The sequence below is a fragment of the Neovison vison genome, chromosome 12 (genome assembly GCF_020171115.1).
Source record: "Neovison vison isolate M4711 chromosome 12, ASM_NN_V1, whole genome shotgun sequence".
Classification (NCBI taxonomy): domain Eukaryota; kingdom Metazoa; phylum Chordata; class Mammalia; order Carnivora; family Mustelidae; genus Neogale; species Neogale vison.
This window is the reverse complement of record NC_058102.1, coordinates 7,694,011-7,717,527: the sequence shown is the minus strand read 5'-3', so window position 1 is coordinate 7,717,527 and position 23,517 is coordinate 7,694,011. Positions and strand designations below refer to the sequence as shown.

The 23,517-nt window shown below is 42.9% G+C and overlaps 1 non-coding gene across 1 annotated transcript; it reads right to left on the bottom strand.

Annotated features, from left to right (window-relative positions):
• Positions 1-922: 922 nt before the first annotated feature.
• On the bottom strand, positions 923-1,029 carry LOC122892793. The gene has a single exon (XR_006381480.1). It is a non-coding gene; the product is annotated as a U6 spliceosomal RNA (small nuclear RNA).
• Between the last annotated feature and the right edge of the window lie 22,488 nt (positions 1,030-23,517).

The following is a 23,517-nucleotide window of genomic DNA, read 5'->3' as shown; positions in this document are numbered from 1 at the left end:
CCTGGGATCACAACCTGAGCCGAAGGCAGAGGCTTTAACACACTGAGCCACCCAGGCGCCCCGTATAGCAGCATTATTCACAACAGCCAAATGATGGCAACGACGAAATGTCCATCAGTGGATGAATGGATAAACCAAATGTGATATATATGTATAATGGAATGCTATTCAACTTTTTAAAAATGTAACATACGTGCTACAGCAAGGATGAACCTTTAAAACACTGTCCTATGTGAAATAAGCCAGATTAAAGAAAACAATATCGGGGCATCTGGCTGGCTCAGTCTGTGAAGCATGGGACTCTTGTTGTCAGGGTTATGAGTTCGAGCCCCACACTGAGTGAAGAATAAAAACAAAATCTTAAAAAAAAAAAAAAAGGACTAATACTAATTCCACTTATATGCAGTACCTAGAGTAGTCAAATTCATAGACACAGCAAGTAGAATCATGGTTGCCAGCGTCTTGAGGGAGGCGAGGAGTGGGGAGTTATTGTCTAATGGGGACAGTCTGGTAAGGGAAGATGACAAAGTTCTGAAGACGGAATACACGGAAAAGTCACTGAACCGTACACTTTAAAGATGTTTAAAATGGTAAATTGTCCATTTGGCTGCACATAAAAATTTTTTTTTACTAGAAAAATAATTATATTAGCCTATGAGCAAGGGAAAGACAAGAACTAAAGGCAGACTGAGTATTTAAGTAATTAAATGCTTCTGGGAGCGCCTGGGTGGCTCAGTGGGTTGAAGCCTCTGCCTTCAGCTCAGGTCATGATCCCAGAGTCCTGGATCAAGCCCCGCATCGGGCTCTCTGCTCCTCGGGGAGCCTGCTTCCTCCTTTTTCTCTCTGCCTTCTTCTCTTTCTGCCTGCCTCTCTGCCTACTTGTGATCTCTGTCTGTCAAATAAATAAATAAAATCTTTAAAAAGAAAAATTAAATGCTTCCTGAATTTGCATGTCGTCCTTGCGCAGGGCCCATGCCAGTCTTCTCTGTACTATTCCAATTTCAGTGTATGTGCCGCTGAAGGGAGCACCAGTATGGAAGTAATTAAAATAAGAATTAATAAAATGCTAAATCGGCATCACCCAATAACAGAAGTTTGTAATCTCCCATAATCAGACTAGTCTGATAGGTACTTTGAGGTACCTACTTTTTTAATCTTTTTTTTTCCTAAGATTTTATTTATTCATTTGAGAGAGAGAAAGAGAAAGCATGAAGTGGGGCGGGGGGAGGTCAAAGGGAGACGCAGACTCCCCGCAGAGCCCGGAGCCCGAAGCCCGAAGCCGGGACTCGATCCGAGGACTCCGGGACCATGACCTCAGCGGAAGGCAGTGGCTTAACCAACTGAGCCACCCAGGTGCCCTGAGTCACCTATTTTTTAAAAACGATATACCCGGGTGAGAGTTTCCAGGAAACTGTGTCCTAACAAGTGGTTGAAAGAGCAGGGCTATTGGGGGCGAAGAGACGCGTACGGGGAAGCGGGCGGCCAGCGCCGCACATCGGAAGCGCCGGCCCCAGAGCGTGTCACGCCGCCGCGCCGCGCGGAGCCAGCAGCCCCGGGCGGCCGCGCTCTCACGGGCTCCGAGCGCCGGCGGTGAACGGGCTGTGGGTGAGTCCGTCCGAGCCCCTCACAGCGGCAGCCCCCTGCCTTGGGCCGCGCAGCCGGTGAGGGCGGCCGGGGTCCCCGCTCCAGGAGCCGATGCTTTTCTGGGCGGCGGGCTGACTCCCACAGCGCAACCCAAACCACTTCCACTCTGTTCACCGTTTCAGGACCTTCCCCTCCTCACAATGAGCGCCCTGGGCGCCCCTCCCTTTTCCAGGAAAACAGCCCCTCATCGCGCGCGCTCCCGCTCGCGCGCTCCCCTCGCCCTCCGCCTCCCCCGTGACGCCCGCGCGCCCCCGCGCTCCCGCCGCCTCCGCACCGACGGCGCCTCGCCAGCCTCAGGCCGCAGGCCGACGCCTCTCTCCAGCTCACGCGACCTCCCTGGACGGGACTAGTGTGTCACCCTCTGTCGCCGCACGTCGGCAGTCCGTCCGAGGATGCGGCCCCGCGCTAGCAGCTCCGGCTCTGAGACCGTCCGGGAGCCGAGAGCCGCGGTCACACGGAGCCCCTGAAGTCCGAGGGGCAGCGAGGGCCAGCGGGAGCCCGTCGGGAAGACGGAAGTCGCTCCGCAGGCCACACAGAAGACGCGCAAGGAGGCGAGGAACTGGCCGCACCGGGGCTGGAAGCGCAGGAGAGCGGGATCCGGGGCCCGAAATCCGACAGACCCGCAACGGCGGCGGAGCCTCGGCCGGCGCCTCTCACCCCCCGGAGCTCCGGTCAGCTCGGAAGCGGCGCCAGCTAAGGCCTGCCCGCTGGCGGGGGGCGACCGCACGGACGGCGCGGGGTGCGAAGGGGAGAGGAAGGAAACACCCGCCCTCCCTCTAGGTCATCCTCCCCTCCCTGCTCCCCCATCCCTCCCGTACCCCTTTCCCTTCCTCCGCACCTCCCCACACCCTCCTCCCCTCCCCCTCCTCCCTCCACTCCTCCCTCCACTCCTCGCCTCCCCCTCCTTCCTCCACTCCTCCCCTCCTCCTCTTCCTTCTACTTCTCCCTTCCCCCCCCTCGCCCCACCCCTCCTCTCCCTTTAACCCCTCCCTTCCATCTGCCCCACCCCTCTCTCCTCTCTACCCCTCCCTTCCCCCTACCCTACCCCTTCTCTCCGTTCTTCCCCTCCCTTCTCCTCCCCCTCTCCTCCCCTCCTCACCCCTCCTCTCCCTTCTACCTTTCCCCCTCCTCTCCCCCACTTCCCACCTGTGCGTCCCACAGGCTGAACCAGAAACCAGCTGATCATGACTTCTAGGTGAGCCTTGCCCCCAACCCAAGACTTGAAACAGCAGGGAGAGGGTGAGAAACGTTATCAGAAGGCCAACGGATTTTGTCATTTTATGAGTGCACAAATAATAAAGTTACAGTGTATAAACCCTCTCCCAATAAAATCCACGTCTTTTTTTTTTTTTAAACGGGGGAGACCAGAGTATAAATCGGAAGATCTCCTGATACAGAAGATAACAAAGTTAAATAGCATTCTAACTAAAATTTAACTTGTAGTAATCGACAGCTTTTCTGCTATTTTATCATTTTACATCAAGTTGCTAACTGATGCAACACACCTTATAAAAGTCAGCTTGGCAAAAGGTCATACTGAAAAAAACGAGGTATTTTTTTTTTTCTTCCGGGAATATTCATAGCAGCTTTATTTGTAATAGCCCCAAATTGGAAACAGTCCATCACAATGTCCATAAGACAGGTGAATGGACTAACATGTAAACATACGGCCATATAACTCAGTGGTAAAAGTGGTAGAACTATTGACCAGCACTACAGCGTGGGTAAATCTCAAGACAATTATGCTGCCTGAACACCTGGGTGGCTCAGTGGGTTAAATGTGTGCCTTCTGCTCAGGTCAAGATCCCAAGGTCCTGGAATAGAGCCTCACAGCGGGCTCCTTGCTCAGTGGGGCGTCTGCTTCTCCCTCACCCTTTGGCCCTCCCCCCCAACCCATGCTCTCTCCCTCTCTCAGATAAATAACTAAAATATTTAAAATATATGTATAGGGGCGCCTGGGTGGCTCAATGGGTTAAAGCCTCTGCCTTCAGCTCAGGTCATCATCTCAGGATCCTGAGATCGAGCCCCACACCGGGCTCTCTACTCAGCAGGGAGCCTGCTTCCTCCTCTCTCTCTGCCTGCTTCTCCGCCTACTTGTGATCTCTGTCAAATAAATCTTTAAAAAAAATAAAATATATGTATAATTTTTTTAATTTTTTAAAGATTTTATTTATTTATTTGACAGAGAGAGAGAGAGATCACAAGTAGGCAGAGCAGCAGCAGGTAGAGAGGGGGAAGCAGGCTCCCTGCTGAGCAGAGAGCTGGATGTGGGGCTCCATCCCAGGACCCTGAGATTATGACCCCGGGCCAAAGGCAGAGGCTTAACCAACTGAGCCACCAGGTGCCCCTATGTATAACTTTTTTAAAAAGATGATAATGTCACCTGAAAGAAACCAGACCATAGCAAGAGTACATACATACTGTATGGTTCTATTTAGATAAGTCCTGGAAAATGCAAGCTCACCCACACTGACCAAAGCAGATTTTAGTGGTTACCTGGAACCAAGTCCAGGGTGAAGAGGGATGAGAGGGAGGGAATCTAAAGGTCATGAAGAAATTTTTAGGGGTGATGCACATCTATAAGTCTAATATCAAGTAGCTCTTTAAAACTTTAGGAAGCATAAGGTCACATGGAGGGTATGTTATTTAATGCAGATTTTCATGCCTACTCTCAGAACTTTTAATTTCATAGTTCTAGGTGAGGAATCAGCATTTTTATCTTTCATCTTTGGCATTATAATTATGTGTCGTGATGTGGACCTCCTTCGGTTCATTTTGTTTGAAACTCCCTATGCACCCTGAAGCTGAATGTCTGTTTCCTACCCCAGGTCATTTCTTCAATTAAGTTTTCTGCCCCTTTCTTTCTCCCTTCTCCTTCTGGGACCCTATGCTGCCCAAGACATCCCTTAACCTATTCTCATCTTTTTTCATTCTTTATTCTTTTTGTTCTTCAGCTTGGGTGCTTTCCATCGTCCTGTCTTCCAAGTTGCTGATCTGTTCTGCATCTTCTGCTAATTCCCTCTGGCGTGGGAATTTGTTTGTTTGTTTGTTTCATTACAGTTAGTGTTCTTCGGCTCTGAATCATTCCTTTTTGTGTTTTCTATCTCTTCACTAAGTTCTCACTAAGCTCTAACACTCTTCTCTCCAGTCTCCTGAGCATCTTTATGACCTTTACTTTGAACTCTTTATCAGGTTGATTGTTTATCTCCATTTCATTTAGTTCTTTTTCTGAGGTTTTGTCCTGTTCTTTCCTTTGGAGCGTATTCCTGTCTCCTCATTTTGCTTGACTTTCTGTGTTTGTTTTTATGAGTCAGGTGGAGTACCTGTGTCCTAAACTTAATGGAATGATCTTGTGTTTGGTCATCCTCTATGTAGACTTTAAGAGCCTGGAGACTTTGGCTGGCTGCCTAGAGCTGTGGCTGATGTGGGTGGGAGGTCCCAGGGCGCTCTGTGCTGAGGCTTCCCTGGTGGGATGACCAGAGCTGAAATGGGTGTGGGCCCGGGTAGTCCCAGGGCTCTTGGCTCAGGTGGCATACTTGGCAGGACAGCTGCAGCTAAAGTGGGCACAGGCTGGTGCTGTTCTGGGGCTCTCTGCACTGTGGACACACTGGCAGGACAGCTGCAGCTGAAGTGGGTGCAAGCTGGAGTGTCCCAGGACAATCCATGCAAGAGCACCCTAGCAGGGAGGCTGGGGTAGAGGCAGGCATGGGCCAGGGTGTCCTGGGGCACTGTGCCCCAGCAGTGCCCAGGCGAGTCCTCTGGAGCTGAAGTGGTGCAGGTTTGCAGTGTTCCAGAGTGCTTTGCACCTTTGTCACCTTGGCAAGATGATTGGAGCTACAGTGAGCACTGACCAGGGGTGTCCCGGTGTGCCCTGCACTGGGGCTACCTTGGTTGGATGCCTGGGGATGGTGTGGGAGACCCTGCTCCCATTCACACTGTCAAGGTGGAGGAGAATGTAAACCATAGTACTTGCCAGCCGCTCTGACCCAGAGAGACTTCCAGCAGCTCCCCCACCAGTTGGTAGGGTTCTTGGGCTGGATCTTTTCTATTCTAGTTGCTGGGTTTTTTGTTTGTTTTATATATATATATATATATATGTTTTATATATATATATATATATCAAATTGTGTGTATATATATATATTTAATATATATATATAAAAAAATTGTGTATATATATATATTTAATTGAAGTCACTCAGAAGATGCCTATATATATATATATATATATATACAATTTTTTTAAGTAGGCACCATGTCCAACATGGGGCTTGAACTCGCAACCCCGTGCTCTACTGACTATGCCAGCCAGACAGCCCTCTAGTTGCTATTTTAAAACCATGACTCTTTTTTTCTGTGCCTCTGGGTGTCCTGGGCCCACTAAGGGCACAGGCCAGCTGTGGTAACCGGAGCCCAGCTCCTGTCTCAAGATGGAGGCAGAGTGTAAACCATGGCCCGCCCCAGCAACCCTTACCCCACCCCCCGACCAGGGAGTTCCAGCAGCTCCCCAGGACCTGGCACAGTGCTAGGGCTGAATCCTAGTTTCTCTTTTAAACCGTGGCTTTTTTTTCTGTGCCCCAGCCCACCGCAGGCAGATGCATCTGCTCCTAGTCCCTCTGCACGAGCCCTCCCCACTGCGGTTCTCAGTGCTGGGGGTGGGGGTTCCCTTTGACACTGTGTGTCCGTCTCTCTTGCCTTTCTCTGTGTGATCTTTCTATATTTTGCTGGGCAGAAGTGTTCAGTCAGCCCTCAGTTCTTCAGGAGGAATTGCTCTATAAATAGGTGTAGATTTCCTGTGTTCCTAGAGGAGGTGAGTTCAGGGCCTTCCTAAGTCACCGTCTTGGACTGGAACTCACAAAATAAGCTCTTGATTGATTTCCTTACGTCTCCCCCACCCTTTTTGTTCTGGGACCATTTAGAATCCATCTTAGATCTTAGATCTTAGATTCAGGTCCTCGGCAACCAATTTGACCATATTCACCTAAATCGTATGTGGACAACCTAACATTCTCTGATAATACACAGCCAAAAAGGCATCTTCTGAGTGACTTCAATTACTTATGTATAAAAATACATGTAGAGAGGATTAGTGACATGTGTAATAAAGAGAAAGCAATTCCCAATTCACTTGTTTTTTTTTTTTTACTCTGGAATTTTTTATGGGATGGTATCATTTTATGTCAAGATTATGCTCCAGGGTAACTCCACATTATATCAAAGAAGGGAATTATTTTTACAGGAATTAATATAAAAAGTCTAGCTGCATTCCCAGACAGCTACTCCCAGACATTCCAATACATGACTTATAAAAACTGTCCCCAAACTCTTAGAATGACACGATCACTCTTAATTTTAAGATGTTGATTCTGGACTTGAGAGGACACCATGCAGATGTTCTTGGTATGCCCCCAAAGACGACTACCCAAGTGTAGCCCTTGACCTGCATGAATTAGGCAAAAGGTGAGGACAGAGCTCAAGTCAAGAGCTGACATGGGCAATCCCAGATCCCTATCCAAGAGACAGCTCCTAAGGGAGTGGGAACATGCAGTTGACTGAGGGTCTGAAGTCCTCCCCCTTTTCTTTTTTCCAGACAATGAGAAGTGTCCATTTCTCTCTGCAGTAGATCCTAGCCTCGAGAATCCCACAGCAACACATGCAAGTACAACACAACTCCCAAATGCAATAATTTATACCAAAATTATCCTAAATAAATAAACATCTCAGTGCAAAAGAGAACAGCATAGGAAAAGTCAACATAGAACTCTAGGGGCACCTGAGTGGCTCAGTGGGTTGAGCTTCTGCCTTTGGTTCAGGTCATGATACCAGGGTCCTAGGATCGAGCCCCACATCGGGCTCTCTGCTCAGTGGAGAGCCTGCTTCTCCTTCTCTCTCTGCCTGCCGCTCTGCCTACTTGTGCTCTCTCCGTGCCAAATAAATAAATATTTTTTTTTTTTTAAAAACCATAGAACTCTATACTTTTTTTTTTTTTTAATAACACGTGGTTTTATATTCTCTACAAACTGGTTAAAAAGAGGAGTCCAGATACTGCTAGTCGACAGAAAGAAGCCTGCCTACAGCTGAAATCTTGCTGGGGGTAAAATCCGTGAGGGCAGCTCAGAACTGACTGGGCAGACCCATGGACTGCCAGGTGAGGTGTGCTCCAGCCCAGAGCCCTACAGGGCAAACACCCAGAGCTGGGCTTGTACTTGTCATTGTCACTCATTCAACTTCACTGAGCTTTGACGAGCTAGGCATCCAAGTGAGGAGGGAACACATAGTCCCTGCCCTCAAAGAATCCTTAGTCTACAAGACCCTGCATGGAAAACATTAGGAGTCAGTATAACATCGTAATAGAGTCAGAGGCAGCACAAGGGAGGACCAGGCGAACTGCGTTTGAGAAGGGAGTCAGGGGGCGCCTGGGTGGCTCATGGGTTAAAGCCTCTGCCTTCGGCTCGGGTCATGATCCCAGGGTCCTGGAATCAAGCCCCGCATTGGGTTCTCTGCTCAGCAGGGAGCCTGCTTCCTCCTCTCTCTCTCTCTCTGCCTGCCTCCCTGCCTACTTGTGCTCTCTGTCTGTCAAATAAATAAATAAAATCTTAAAAAAAAATAAAATCATCTCGGTGCACAAAAAAAAAAGAGAGAGAAGGGAGTCAGGACCACTGGTCAGAGAAGATACTCCATGAGTTTTATAATCAACCTGCTAAATTTGGATAGCACTCCGGCTCACATTAATCCTCATTATGCTTATGATGACCCTGTGAGGTACATCGCTACCTTCATTTTACAGATGTGGAAAATGGACTCCCAGAGGATATGAGACCATGATTCATAAACCCAGCACTCCCTGAGCACTTACTAGGTGTGATGTGCCGGGCTGAGCAGTCTGTGGGCGTTATTTCCTTTCATCTCTGCAGCAGTAATTCTTAACACTCTTCATTTTATAAATGACAAAGCCAAGATGGACAGAAGTTAAAGTAGCTTGTCCAAGTCAGGATTTGAATGTAGCTAGGCTTCAGAACTAAGCCAGCCCTTAACAACTCTACACCGCATGATGTGGCCGCCCATCCTTGTGCAAGTAAGTACTTCAATTCTCAATTATCCAGATTGGCTTAATGTAGGTGATGTCAGACACACCTAGAATCTGTTGTTGGTCATTTACCAGCTCTTTGATCTTAAAATCAATTTATTTAACCTTTTCTTATCTTCACTTTCATCTTCCATAGAATAGGAATCGTATATATCTGGCCACCCCGATTATTTTTGTTCACAACATCTTTACTTATTCTTTTATTTTGCTTTTAACCCAGCTTGAAATCAATTGCTGACATCTGTCTGTACTTGTAGAATATAAGCTATATGAGGGCTAAGACTTGCTTATACACATCTTGCTTACCACTGTATCTCCAGCATGTAGCGCAGAGCCTGGCACATGGTGGGTACTCCATAAATACTTTTCTTTTCTTTTTTTTTTTTTCTAAGATTTTATTTATTTATTTGGGAGAGAGAGAGTATGAGAAGGGAGAAGGTCAGAGGAAGAAGCAGACTCCCCACAGACCTGGGAGTCCAGTGCAGGACTTGATCCTGGCACTCCAGGATCATAACCTGAGCTAAAGGCAGTGGCCCAACCAACTGAGCCACCAAGGTGCTCTCAATAATACTTTTCAAAAAATAACTCATCTTAGGGGGGAAAGAGAGCTCTTCCTCCCCCACCCCACCCCCGCTTCATTAAGTAGGACTTCCCTGGGAGGGTTCTCATAGAAGTTAACAGGGCAATGAGATATTATGAATGACCACTCCTGGGTAATTTAGGACCATCTCCAAGAGAGATGAGATGCTGATTGGCCACCCTACCAGAATCACAGGTAGGGCCGGCATTATCACAGTGTGACCTGTGCAGCAATACAGGGCTCTGTTCTCAGAACGGCCCCTCCCTGCATGTGGTTAAAGCTCTGCTGTTGGGGCACCTGGGTGGCTCAGTGGTTAAGCCGCTGCCTTCGGCTTGGGTCATGATCTCAGGGTCCTGGGATCGAGCCCCGCATCAGGCTCTCTGCTCAGCAGGGAGCCTGCTTCCTCCTCTCTCTCTGCCTGCCTCTCTGCCTGCTTGTGCTCTCTCTGTCAAATAAATAAATAAAATCTTAAAAAAAAAAAGATGGAAATTTGTATATAAAAAAAAAAAAAAGCTCTGCTGTTACTGTCTTTTAGCAAGGACCTTTTTATTTTCTTTTGCACAGGGTACTGCAAATTATACAACTGGTCCTAATCACACGGAATGGGTGGAAAGGGAGGAGAAAGGGGAACACAAGGCCACATTTCTATCAAAACAAGGCTAAGAGATGCTGGAAAGTCCAAAACTGTGAACACCATGTATGTCTTGAGAAATGCAGCTATGTGACCAGCTCATTATTAGATAGACTGTGATCTCTTTGAAGGCAGAGATAATACCTTCCTTATTCAGTGCTGTCTGTAGTTTAAAGTCATGCTGGCATTTTCTTTTAATCAATCTTACTATTTTGAAATAATTGTAAATTCCATTTGCAGTTGTAAGAAATAACACAAAGAGATCCTGTGTACCCTTTACTCAGTTTTCTCCAATGCTAACATCCTGCAAAACTATAGTACAATATCACAACCAGGATATTAACATTGATATGGTCCAGATACCCAACATTTCCATCACTACAAGGATCCCTTGTGTTGCCTTTTAAGAGCTACACCCACTTCTCTCCCACCTCCACTTCCTCAACTCCTGGCAAGCACTAATCTGTTCTCCATTTCTATAAATTTGTCATTTCGAGAATATTAAATAAATAGAATCATACGATATGTAACCTTTGTGGGATTGGTTTTTTTTCACACAGCATAATGATTTGGAAATTCAGCCACTTGGATATATTGACAGTCTATTCCTTTTTAATTTTTTTTTTTTATTTGACAGACAGAGATCACAAGTAGGCAGAGAGGCAGGCAGAGAGAGAGAGAGAGGAAAGCAGGCTCTCCGCTCAGCAGAGAGCCCGATGCGGGACTCAATCCCAGGACCCTGGGATCATGACCTGAGCTGAAGGCAGCAGCTTAACCCACTGAGCCACCCAGGCGCCCCCTTTTTTTTTTTTTAATTTATTTATTTGACAGAGATCACAAGTAGGCAGAGAGGTAGGCAGAGAGAGAGAGAGAGGAATTAATTTTTTTTAAGATTTTATTTATTTATTTGACAGAGATCACAAGTAGGCAGAGAGGTAGGCAGAGAAAGAGGAGGAAGCAGACTCCCTGCTGAGCAGAGAGCCCGATGTGGGGCTTGATCCCAGGACCCTTGGATTATGATGGAAGCTGAAGGCAGAGGCTTTAACCCACTGGGCCACCCAGGCACCCTGGTCTATTCCTTTTTATGACTGAATGGTATAGATATACCACAGTTTAACCATTCCTCCTTTGGAGGAATAAAGCTGCTAAGACCTGTGCAAGGATTTTATGTGAACAGCAGTCTTCACTTCTCTTGGATAAGTGCCAGGGGATGCAATCACCGGGTTGTATGGTAGTTGCATGTGTATCTTTTTTTTTTTTTAAAGATTTTATTTATTCATTTGACAGAGAGAGATGACAAGCAGGCAGAGAGGCAGGCAGAGAGAGAGGAGGAAGCAGGCTCCCCGCTAAGCGGAGAGCCCGCATCGGGGCTCGATCCCATGACCCTGAGATCATGACCTGAGCCGAAGGCAGCGGCTTAACTCACTGAGCCACCTAGGCGCCCCGCATGTGTATTTTTTAAAGATACCGGAACTGTTTTCCAGGGTGGCTATGCCACTTTGCATTCCCACTTGCCATGTACAGCTGGTCCAGCGTCTCTGCATTCTTGCCAACATTTGACGTTGTCACAGTTTTTAATTTTAGCCATTCTGATAGGTGTATAGTGATAACTTTTTTTTTAAGTTTTATTATTATTTTTTAAGATTTTATTTATTTATTTGACAGAGAGAGAGAAATCACAAGTAGGCAGAGAGGCAGGCAGAGAGAGAAGGGGAAGCAGGCTCCCTGCTGATCAGAGAGCCCGATGTAGGGCTCGATCCCAGGACCCTGGGATCATGACTGGAGCCGAAGGCAGAGGCTTAACCCACTGAGCCACCCAGGCACTCCAAGACTTTTTTTTTTTAAATAATCTCTACACCCAACATGGGGCTTGAATTCACACCCCAAGACCAAGATTCACATGCTCCACTGACTGAGCCAGCTAGGTGCCTTGACTCACTGTGAATTTAATCTGCATAAATCTAATGGTTAGTGATGCTGAATATCTGTCCATGTAAGTATTTGCTGTCTGTACATCCTTCTTGATGAAATACGTCTTTGTGTCATTTGACTCTTTTCTAATTGGATTGTTTTGTTCTTAATTGTTGAGTTTTAAGAGTTTGCAGATATTTTTTCCCACTCTGTAGCTTGTATTTTCATCTTCTTAACAGAGTCTTTTATAGAGCAAAAGTTTTTAATTCCGATAAAGTCCAATTTATCAATTCCTTCTTTTATGGATCATGTTTTGGTGTCAAATCTAAGAACTCTGGTCCCATATCCTACACATATTCTCCTATGTTTTATTTTAGAAGTTGTATGTGTTGTTGTTGTTTTGTTTTGTTTAGTTTTGTTTTGTTTTAGATTGGTTGATTGATTTAAGAGAGAGCACACACAGAGGGAGAAAATCTTCAAGAAGACTCTGCACTGAGCTTGGAGCCTAACCGAGGGCTCAGTCTCATGACCCATGAAATCATGACCTGAGCCAAAACCAAAGTCAGACACTCAACTGACTAAGCCCTGGTGTCCCTAAAAGTTGTATGGTTTTATCATTTACATTTAAGTTCATGATACGTGTTAAGTTAATTTTTGTATAAGGTGTGAGAATAGGTCAAATATTTTGTTTCTTTTGTTTATAAATGTCCATTTGCTCCAGCACTATTTACTGAAAGTGCTCTTTCCTCCATTGAATTGCTTTTACACTTTAATAAAAATTTAATTGTGCATATTTGGGTGGGTCTTTTCCCAGGTTCTCTGTTCAGTCCATTACTCTATATGTCTATTCCTCCACCACTACCATACAGTCTTGCTTACTGTACCTGTATAAGTCTTGAAAGCAGGAAAAGTGACTCCTCTCACTTCATTTTTCTTTTTCAAAATTGTTTTAGCTACTCTAGTTCTTTTACCTTTCCATATAAATTTTAGAATAATTTTGTCTGTAAGTGCAAAAAACTTGCTAGGATTTTTATAGGAATTGTGTTAAACTGTATATCAATTTGATTAAAATTGACATCTTGATTATGTTGAATTTTCTAATCCATGAACATGGTATGTCTCTCCATTTATTTAAAAACTTAGAAAAAAAAAAACTTAAAAAAAATTTTCTCATCAATATTGTGTCATTTTAAACATACAAGTCCTAAACAGGCTTTGTTAAATTTATACCTAATTATTTAATTTTCTTGATGATTATGATAGCATATTATTTAAAATTTCTATGGCCACATGTTCATAGTTAGTAGATATAAAATAATTACTCTTTATATGTTTATCTTGTATTCTGTGACCTTGCTGATCTTATGGAGTAGTTCTAAGAGTTTATTTTTTGGTTTTTTATTTTAAGATTCTTTGAGATTTTCTTTTCTTTTTTTTTTTTTTTAAGGTTTTATTTATTTATTTGACAGAGAAAGCAAGAGAGGGAACACAAGCAGGGAAGTGGGAGAGGGAGAAGCAGGCTTCCTGGTGAGCAGGAAGCCCAGTGTGGGATTCAATTCTAGAACCCTGGGCTCGTGACCTGAGCAGAAGGCAGATGCTTAATGACTGAACCACCAAGACACCCCGAGATTTTCTAGATAAACTATATCTCATCTGAAAATGGGATGGTCTTATTTCCTTGTTTCCAGTCTGTATGACTTTTACTTCATTTTTTTTTTTTTTTTTACCTTGCTGCACTGGCACAACTTCCAGTATTATACTGAATAAGAGCGATTAAATATAATGTTTGTTGTAGGTTTTTTGTAGATGCTTTTTATCAAGATGGGTTTTATCAAGTTCAGGAAGTTCTCCTCTGTTCCTGTTTTTCTGAGAGTCTTTAACATGAATAGATGTTGAATTTCGTCAAATATTTTTCCTGTATCTATTGATATGATTGTGTGATTTTTTCTTTTTTAATATAATTTTATTTTGAAGATTTTATTTATTAATTGAGAGGAGAAAGAAGGAGCGAGAGAGAAAGTACAAGCTGGGTGGGGTAGAGATGGAGAGAGAGAAGCAGACTCCCTGCTGAGCAGGGAGACTGTCGTGGGGCTCCATCCCAGGACCCAGGGATCATGACCTGAGCAGAAGGCAGATGCTTAACCTACTGAGCCACCCAGGTGCCCCGTGTGATTTTTCTTTTTTTGAACTTGTTAATGTGGCAGAATCCATTGATTGGGTTTTAAATATTGAACCAGCATTGTATCCCTAGAATAAAACCCACCTGATCATGCTGAATAATTCTTTTTATATATTGTTAGATTCTATTTGCTAATATTTTGTTAAGGATATTTATGTCTGTTATTTATGAAAGATAGTGGTCACAGTTTTCTTTTTTATATTGTTTTTGTTTGGTTTTGTTATCAGGGTAAAACTGGCTTTATAAAATGAATTGAAAAGTGTTCTATATTCTGGAAAAGACTGTAGAATTGGCTTTAATTCCTTACCCATTTAGTGGAATTCTCCAGTGAAACCATCTGAGCCTGGATTTCTCTTTTGGAAGCTTTAAAACTATAAATTAATTTGCCTTAATAGTTATAGGGATATTCAAATTATCTATTTCACATTGACTGAGTTGAGGTAATTTGTGTTTTTTTTGAGGAAGTGGTCTAAGTTGTTAAATTTATGTGTGTCGAATCTGTGGTATTGTCCTATGATCCTTTTTTTTTTTTAAGGACTTTATTTATTTATTTGACAGACAGAGATCACAAGTAGGCAGAGAGGCAGGCAGAGAGAGAAGAAGGGAAGCAGGCTCCCCACTGAGCAGAGAGCCCAACACGGGGCTCCATCCCAGGACCCTGGGATTATGACCCGAGCCGAAGGCAGAAGCTTTAACCCACTGAGCCACCCAGGCGTCCCTGTCCTATGATCCTTTTATGTGCAGTGTATGTAGTGATATCTCCTGTTTCATTCCTAATATTAGTAATTTGTATCTTCTCCCTTTTATCCTAGTCAGTCTTGCTGGAAGTATGTCAATTTTAGTGATCTTCTATAAGAATCCATTTTTGGGGGTACCTGGCTGGTTCAGTCAGTTAAGCATCTGCCTTCAGCTCAGATCATGATCCCAGGGTCCTGGAATCCAGCCCCATATCTAGCTCCCTGCTCAGCAGGGAGTCTGTCTTTCCCTCTGCCTCCCCCCAACCCCTACTCATACTCTCTTGCTCTCCTTCTTAAATAAATAAATAAAATCTTTTTTTAAATTCCATTTTTTCATTGATTTTCTTTGTTTTTATGTTTTCAGTTTCTACTCTAATCTTTATTATTTCTTTCATTCTGCTTGCTTTGGGTTTATTTTGCTCTTTTTCTTCCACATTCTCAAAGTGGAAACTTAGATCATTCTTTTCCTCCTATCTGATGTGTACATTTACTGCTAAAAATTGCCCTCCCAGCACTGTTTTAGTAGTGTACCACAGATTTTGATATGTTGTTTTTATTTCATTCATTTCAACTTTATTTTTTATTTACCTTAAGACTTCATCTTTCACCTACAGATTATTTAGAAATGTGTTGTTTAGGGGTGCATGAGTGACTCAGTCAGTTAAAAGACAAACTCGTGGTTTTGACTCAGGTCATGATCTCAGGGTCGTGAGAGCGAACCCCACATCAGACTCTTGTGCTGAGCGGGGGGGGGGGCGGTCTTCTTGAAATTCTCCCTTCCCACTCCTTGTCCCTCCTCCTCTGCTTCTCCTCTCACTCACACACACTCTCTCTCTCAAATAATAAAGAAAATATTTTAGATGCTTATAGCATCTTTATTTATTTATTATTTATTAATATAATTTTTTAATTTTTTAAATTAACATATAATGTATTATTAGCCCCAGGGTACAGGTCTGTGAATCGCCAGGTTTACACACTTCACAGCACTCACCATAGTATATACCTTCCCCAATATCTATAAACCCACCACCCTCTTCCTACGCCCTCCACCCCCGCAACCCTCAGTTTGTTTTGTGAGATTAAGAGTCTTATGGTTTTCTCCCTCGAAGAAATTTTTTTTTTAAAGATATTATTTGTCAGAGACAGAGAAAGAGAGTACACAAGCAGGGGGAGTGGCAGGCAGAGGGAGAAGCAGGCTCCGCTGAGCAAGGAGCCTGATGTGGGACTTGATCCAAGAACCCTGGAATCATGACCTGAGCTAAAGGCGGACACTTAACCAACTGAGCCACCCAGATGCCCCTTGAAGAAATTTTTTAAAAAATGTGTTGTTTAGTTTCTAGTTGCGTGGAGAACTTCCTGTCATCCTTCTGTTATTGACCTCTAGCTTGATTTCATTGTGGTTAGAGAAAACACTGTAGGATTTCAATTTTTTAAAAAAATTAAAGATCACTATTATGGCCCAATATATGGTATATCTTGGTATATGTTCCATGGCACTTTTTTTTTTTTAATTTGAAGTTCTACCTGGCTTTATTAAACAAATGAACATCATCCCATGTAGCACGTAGAGAGGAGCACGCCTGTTCCATGTCACTTTTAAAAGAATATCTATGTTGCTATTAGTGGATGGAATGTTTTTACTTACTTTATTTTTTTAAAAAAATTTTAAGTCCACACCCAATGTGAGGCTTGAACTCATGACCCTGGGATCAAGAGTCACATGTTCCACTGAGTGAGCTAGCCAGGTGCCCCTGGATGGAATGTATGTATGTATGTATGTATGCATGTATTTTTATGATTTTTTAAAATTAATTTCACAGAGGGACAGCAAGAGAGGGAACACAAGCAGAGGGAATGGGAAAGGGAGAAGTAGGCTTCCTGCTGAACCAGGAGTCAGATGTGGGGCTCGATCCCAGGAACCTGCTCCCAGGACCCTGGGACCACGACCTGAAATGAAGGCAGACACCCAACAATTGAGCCACCCAGGCACCCCTAGGTGGAATGTTTTTAAAATGTTGATTAGATCCTGTTGGTTGGTGATGTTAAGTTCTTCTGTATTCTTTCTGATTTTCTGTCTAGTAGTTCTATCCACTGTTGCAAGCAAGAGAGATGTTGAAATCTCAAACCCTGATGGTAGATTTGTCTGTTTCTATTTTCAGGTCTATCAGCTTTTGCTTCACATGTTTTGCGGAACATTTTTTTTTTTTTAAGATTTTATTATTTATTTGACAGAGAGAGATCACAAATAGGCAGAGAGGCAGGCAGAGAGAGAGAGGAGGAGGAAGCAGGCTCCCCGCCGAGCAGAGAGCCCGATGCGGGACTCAATCCCAGGACCCTGAGATCATGACCTGAGCCGAAGGCAGCAGCTTAACCCACTGAGCCACCCTGGCGCCCCTTGCGGAACATTTTTTGGTGCATATACATTTGGCATTGCTATGTCTTCATGGAGGCTTGACATTTTTATCATTATATAATGTTCTCCTCCCTGGTAACTTTCTTTACTCCAAAGTCTATTTTATTTGTTATTAATATAGCCTGCTTTCCTTTGATTAATGAATGCATATCTTTTTCGATCCTTACATTTGCACATTGCTTATGTCATATTTGAAGTGAGTTTCTTGTAGACAGCATATACTAGGCCATGTTTTTAAATCCACTCTGCCAACCTCTGACTCTTAATTGATATTTTTAGATCATTTGCTCTTAATGTAGTTATTGATATGTTAAGGATTAAGTCTGGTTTTTTTGTTTTGTTTTGTTTTGTTTCGTTTTTGTTCTCTTTGTTTTCATTGCTTTTCTGTTTTCCTGACTTCTTGTGGGTTACTTAAATATTTTTTTAGTATTCTACTTTTATGTAATTATAATGTTTTGAGTGTATCTCTTTGTGTATTTTAAGTGGTCTTTCTATGTATTACATCATAAATACATAACTTATGACAGTCGACTCGTGTCATCATTTTACCAATTTAAAATGAAATATAAATACTTTACCTCCCTCTATGTCTCTTTACCCTCCCATTTTATAATTTTCTTAAGTATTTCCTCCATATGTATTTAGAACCATACAAGACTCTATTCTTTAAAAATAATTTTTAAGTTTTATTAAATCCAGTTGATTTTTTAAAAAGTGAGCTCCATGCCAAACATGGGGCTTAAACTCACAACCCTGAGATCAAGAATCACATGCTCTGCCATCCGAGCCAGCCAGGCATCCCCCAAGATTATATTTTTTACTCAAACTATCAAGCATCATTTAGAAAATGCAAGAGAATAAAAGCCTATTTTTTACCTACTATTTTGTCCACTGTGTTCTTTCTTCTTCCTGATGTTCCAAAGTTCCTTCTTTTATTGTATCTTTTCTGTTTAGAGGAATTCCTTTATCCATGTCTTTGAGTAAGTCTGCAGTGACAAATCTTAGTTTTCCTTCATCTTAGAATGTCTTCATTCTCCCTTCACTGTTAAAGAATATTTTCATTGGGTATAGAATTCTGGGTTGACAGTTTCTTTGTTGTTTTTTTTTTTCTGCAATTAAAACTATATTGCTACTTCTTTCTGGCTTCCGTGGTTTCTGATCTGCTCTAATTCTCATAAAAAAATTATTTTTCCTCAGTAGATAAGTTGTCATTTTCTCTGGCTGGTTTTCAGATTTTCTGTCTTCAGTTTTCAGGTTAAATTGTGATATTTTTTTCACATGGATTTGTGTTTATACTGTATGGGGTTTACTCAGTTTCTTGAATCTATAGGCTAATGTTTCTGGCCAATAAGAGAAATATTCATCCATTATTTCACCAATTGCCTTTTGACTCTGGACCTCTTTGTCTTTTTTTCTTCAACTCTGATGACACAAATGTTAAATCTTTTGTGATAGTCTCACAGGTCTCTGAGGCTCTAGAGTTTTTTTTTTTTGTTTTTTTTTGTTGTTGTTGTTGTTGGAGTTTTTGTTGTTGTTGATTTATTGATTTATTTGGATTTTCAGACTCTCTTCTCTCTCTTGTTTATATTAAGTAATCTCTATTGTTCTGTCTTCCAGTTGAGTCATTGTTTCCCCTGCCAACGTGCACCCATCACTTCCATTCTGTTGTTGAGCACAACCACTGAGATATTTCAGTTATTACATTTTTCTGATCTAAAATTTCTATTTGAGTCTTCTTTTCTTTCCTTTTTTTTTGTTAAATCTATTTTCTCACTTGTTTCAAGCTTGTATGCCACTGCTTGCTGAAAATTGTTTATCATTGCTGGTTTTAAGTCTTTGTCAGATAATTCTAACAGCCCTGTCGTCTTGGTGTTGGCATCTACTTGATAGTCTTTTCATTCACTTTGAGATTTCACAGTTCTTGTTGAGTGATTTTTCAACTGAAACTGGACATTTTATATTATGTAACGAGACACTGGATTTTATTTAAACCTCCTATTTTAATTGGCTTTTGGGGTGACATCACTGCAGCAGGTAAATGTGGAGGTAGACGTCCAGATTCCCCACTTAGTTTCCATTAACAGTCGGGGTGGAGGGTAGGAGTTTCAGCTCCCTACCCAGTCTCCACAGACACTGCAGGGAGGGTATCCTCTTTATTGCTGAGTGATGGTGAAAGTCCTCACTCTCCACTAACCTCCTCCAACACCACCCCAGCAGGGAGAGGATGGGTTGCCTCTTGCTGCTGGCTTGAGTGGATGTCCAAATCTTGCCATGGTCTCCTTTTACACAACAGGGTTAGGGGAAGTCATTATCAGCCAGAAGGGATGAGAGTACCAACTCCTTACTTGGCCTGCACCACGCTAGCATGGGTGTTGGGCACCTGATTAAAGACTTGCAAGCTATATAGACTGGGTTCCTCATTCAGCTTCGCCGGCATGTGTGCAAGTAGGGCCACATTTTTTCTGTGTTGCTTGGATTACAGCAGTTATTGTGTAAAGTTTTCTGTTTGCTAAAGAAAGCAGCCTTTTTTTCTTTCTTTCTTTTATATTTATTTCTTCCTTTTTTGTCTGTACTCATTGGAATTTCTGGCTACCAGCTTCTTCAGCTCCAAATCTAAGACACAGGAAGTAAAAAGAAAACTCAGGGAACTCACTACCATGTCATTCCTCAAGTCCTAATTTCCCTAACTGGTCTGCCTCTTCTCTCCAACTCTCAAAGTCTTATTATTATTTTTTAAAAAATATGTCCTGTTCAGGTATTTCAGTGGTACTTAAGAAGAAGAATGGGGGGGGTGCGCCTGGGTGGCTCAGTGGGTTAAGCCGCTGCCTTTGGCTCAGGTCATGATCTCGGGGTCCTGGGATCAAGTCCTGCATCGGGCTCTCTGCTCCGCGGGGAGCCTGCTTCCCTCTCTCTCTCTCTCTCTCTGTCTGCCTCTCTGTCTACTTGTGATCCCTCTCTGTCAAATAAATAAATAAAATATTAAAAAAAAAGAAGAAGAATAGGGAAAAGTATGTCTACTCCATCTTCAGAAGTGGAAGTCCTGCCTAACACTCTTAAAGTCAGTAAATTTTTACATTAAGGAATTTTACATGATTCCTTCCACTGCTAATCATTGCAGTTCCTCCAAAGTCAGGATCATAATTGTCAAAATATGCCTTTTAAAAAGAACTTCTGTTTAATCCACAGTTGTCACTGTCAGTCCAGAGTTCTTTTAGTTGGGCTTCCTTGATCTCCACTTGGATATGGACCTACTTCAGAAATTCCTCACCTGTAATCCTTGGGATCCAATTTCTTTACTTTAGGGCCATGTTCTAGGACTTTCTAAAAGTGCACACCTGACTATATGAGATCCTTCAGTGGCTTCCCATCACTAAGGATAGGGACCAAAACGTTTTGTATGGGTCCATTGAACAATTTTGCATGACCTGGTCCCCTACCACTGGTATATATTTATTAAGCAAGTTGGGAAGTGGAAAACCCCGATATGCAATGTTAGCGAATTTCTATGGTGTAAATAATACTATAACATCCAATTTCAAGTTACCAAAATGACATTGCTAAATACAGAATAAGAGAAGAGACACAAACAAATGATTCTTGCACATCATTGCAGACTCATTTATATCATTCTTTCTTTATACTCCAGCCACTCCAGACTTATCTATGGATGCATTGTGCCTTCTCCAGCTTTGAGTCCCTTCTGCACAGTGTTCCCTCTTCCTGGAATGCCACCTTCTTCCATATCACTCAGTGTGTGTGTGTGTGTGTGTGTGTGTGTGTGTGTGTGTGTTGGAGCCAGCTTACATCAGCTTATAGGAACAATTTTCAGGAATTTTGCAATCTGGCTGTTCACACTACAGATCAGGGCTTTCTTGCTTGTTTATTTGTTTGTTTTAGGACTGGTTTTTAAACATTTACTAGCATCCCTCTGCCTCTGCTTTTTGTCTGGCTCACCCTTCCACCTCAAACCATTTCCTCCAAGAAGACTTCCACATTACCCCCACCCCCTACAGACCTGCTTTCTGTTTTAAAGTACCCCAAACTTCCCCTTTCCTAAAATTCATTGGAATCATCAATAACTGACTTGCCTCTCTGCTAGTATACCATAAGGGCAATGATAAAAAGGGCCTTTTGTAAGTACTTGAAATGTCAGATGCCTTTTTATCTAGATTAGCATGGTACAGTTGACACACAGCAGGTCCTGTAGATATTTTAGAAACTGTTGAATGAATAGATGGATGAAAGAAATAGAACTAAAGTAAAATTACAACCTATTGCATTGTAAACTGAGTGAAATTATGAAGAAAGATAGGAATCCGTATTCCTATCTTTTGTATTTTCATGTATCCATGAAAAGTTCTCTTGGGTTTATGCAGTAGAGTCTAGCATACAGAATGTCATGGCCAATCACATGGGAAGGCAAATCTCCAAAGGAGAGACCAGTACATGAGGTTTTCACAGCTTAATACAACTGCCCCTAAGATCATACATCTCCCCACCGTAGCTCTATATAGAAATTGTTGCCGCTTCCTCTCCTGTATCCCTACAATGCCTTCTTCACAAAGTTTAAAAACTTTAAGATTTTGTCATAAGTCCCTTCCTCTAATTTAAACCCTCTAGCTACCTTCCCATAATATCTGCAAATCCCTACCTGCTCTGATCTGGCCTCTGCCTGTCTGTTTGATATCTTACCACACTCTCCTTGCTCACTAAGCTTCAAATTTATTCATTCAACAGCTACTGAGCCCTGCAATGTACCAGGAACTGCAGTGTCACCAATAAACGAAACAATAAAAACTCCCCTTTTGGTGAGGACACACGAAATCAATAAATCTAATAAATAAGTAAATGAAAAACATGTTCGAAGATATGTGTGCCACTTTTCTAAACAATGAAGAAAATACATTAAATGCATGGGTAACAGATCATGGAGGATCCTTTAGGCCCTTGTAAAGGACTTCAGGGGCAGTGTCACTCTTCTCATAGAGGCCTTTTCTAATCACCTAATTCTCCCCTCAATTTCATGATCTCATTTTGTCTTCTTCTCCTTCTTCCTCTTCTTCTTCTTCTTCTTCTTCTTAAGATTTTAATTCTATGAGAGAGAGAGAGAGACAGAGATAATGAGAGAGAGAGAGAGAGCACGAGAGAGAGGGGAAGGAGAGGGAGACTCAAGACTCTCCACCCAGCACATAGCCCAACGCAGGACTTGATCCCAGGACTCCAGGATCATGACCTGAGCCCAAGGCAGACACTTGAGCCAGCCAGGCACCCCTCGTTTTGTCTTCTTAATAGCATTTATTGATACCTGAGGGTGGGTTTTTTTTTTTTCCCCCCTCAATGTATTTGCTTACTTGTGTATTATTTCCCTACTAGGAATTCTGACTCCTTCATCACCGTGTCTTTCCTATTTATAACAGAACCTTGTACATACTCAATGAATTTAATGAAGGATAAATATGCCCCTAATACCTTGATTTACTATGGGTTTTTAGTATCCTGTAGGGGCCTTTGGGAATGCAATAAAATTAGATGACAGAAATCTCAACATGGAATTATTACTCTAACAAAATTTGGGCTAAGAAAAACTTTGTTGGGTTCCTATAATGTTTTAAGGTCTCGGACAATTTTTTCTCTTTCCAAGTCTGGTTGAAAGTATGGTGGTGTTTTCATGGATTTGTTGTTCCTGTTTATGACTAAGACAAGGAAACAAATCGCAGTTCTTCCGGTTTGGGAATGGAATCAGTACGCTCCCATTTTTTTTTTTAAGAGAAATTACGAGATTTCAAATAAACCAATACAAGATTCAAGAGTGATCTAGCCGAGTCATACTTCCGCAAGGTTAGAGATTCACAAGGGGGGTTGGATGTAGAAATGGGCGGGTGACATCAAGTCCAGGTGCTTTGGCTGGGAAGGAACGACCAGTAAGAATGGCCAAGCGCCTCACAAGAATTAAGACGTACAGCGACTAAAGATGAGACTACAGGGTAAGGAGCGAAAAGAGGACGGAAATTAGGGGTAAAGGACACCATAGTCAGATGACCAATTGAGGAATAGGAAACGTGTTTTCAAGTATGTGAAGCTGAAGTCGTGTCCCTTAACCAAAGAGCATTCTAGCACGGAATGCTATCTCCGGCGGGCTGGAGATGGCATCTCCCAGGCTCCTAAGCCTCCTCCGCCTATTTCAGGTGTGCAGGTTAAGGCAGAACTGGAGAATGCCTACACAGTTGGGCCCCGGAGAGGACATTCGGGGAGCTCGCGGCTCCCCGTCATATCCTGAGCATTTCCTGAATCGGAATCAGGAACCAAACGGTGCCTGGGCCCGGCTGTCCCAG